A 963-nucleotide genomic window follows, 5' to 3' on the forward strand; every position below is an offset into this window, starting at 1 on the left:
AAAAAAAAAAAAGAATCCTGCCGTGGCTTCCTATTGCTCATGGGCACCCAGAGTCCTCGTGGGGGTGGGGGCGGCTGCCTGTCCAGTCTTGTCTCCTTGTCTCTCCTCTGCCCATCAGACTCCAGCCACACTGAACTCCTGTCCCTCCAACATGTCGGGCTCTTTCCTTTGCCTAGATGCTGTTCCTCTTGATCTGCGCATGATGTTTTTGATACTGAGTTCCAAGTTTCAGTTCCAACTCGGGCCTTACCTGACCACCAATCTGAAATTGTCAGTTGCTGTCTATAGTGTGACTCTGCTTTCATTTTATTTTCTTTAAACTGTCTTGCTTTTTCTTGTGTGCGTTTTGTCCAGCTCTTCCTACTAGGACATAAGCTTCACTGGAGCCTAGGTCCTTATCTTGTTTATTTTTATCCCTGGAACAGTGCTGAGTATATTTTGGTTCAGTGAGAGAATAATAGCTGTATTGAAGGGAGAAACTATATTTAAAGCTAATCGTCTTTCTTAGAATTCCCTGAGGGTACTGTGTTAAGGTGAAGACAGCAGTGGACCAGAAGCAGAGGCCTAGGTTCTTGTTCCATATTTATTCCTGACAAACACTGTGACCCTGGGTGGGTTCCTGAGGAGCTGGTATTGGCATTGGTAGTGGAATTTGTAAAACCAGCATAAATATTTGTAGTTATTTTGGGGAGGGGGATGTGCATCTACTATGCACTGGTATTACCCTTGGTGCCATATACTTAGATCATAATCATAGACATTGGTTTTCTAGTATGTTAAGTGAGATGTTTAGATAAAATCATCTGTTAGTTCCCATCTATGATATTTTATGAATTTCTGAGAGAAAAAGTGTATAATTCATGGTGATATACAGTAGGAATACATGAGTTCATTGAGAAGCCCCAAGTAGTTGTTGATCCAGGTCCAATACAACTTTAAAATTGTAGATCTTTTTTTTTTTTT

General features: G+C 41.2%; 1 protein-coding gene across 2 annotated transcripts in view; it reads left to right on the top strand.

Moving 5' to 3' along the window:
* The window catches only part of SPTBN1 (spectrin beta, non-erythrocytic 1), a 202,334-nt gene that overhangs the window by 55,143 nt on the left and 146,228 nt on the right, over nucleotides 1-963 (top strand). The window lies entirely within an intron of this gene.

The sequence above is a fragment of the Otolemur garnettii genome, unplaced genomic scaffold (genome assembly GCF_000181295.1).
Source record: "Otolemur garnettii isolate 467f Iridium unplaced genomic scaffold, OtoGar3 scaffold00024, whole genome shotgun sequence".
Lineage (NCBI taxonomy): Eukaryota > Metazoa > Chordata > Mammalia > Primates > Galagidae > Otolemur > Otolemur garnettii.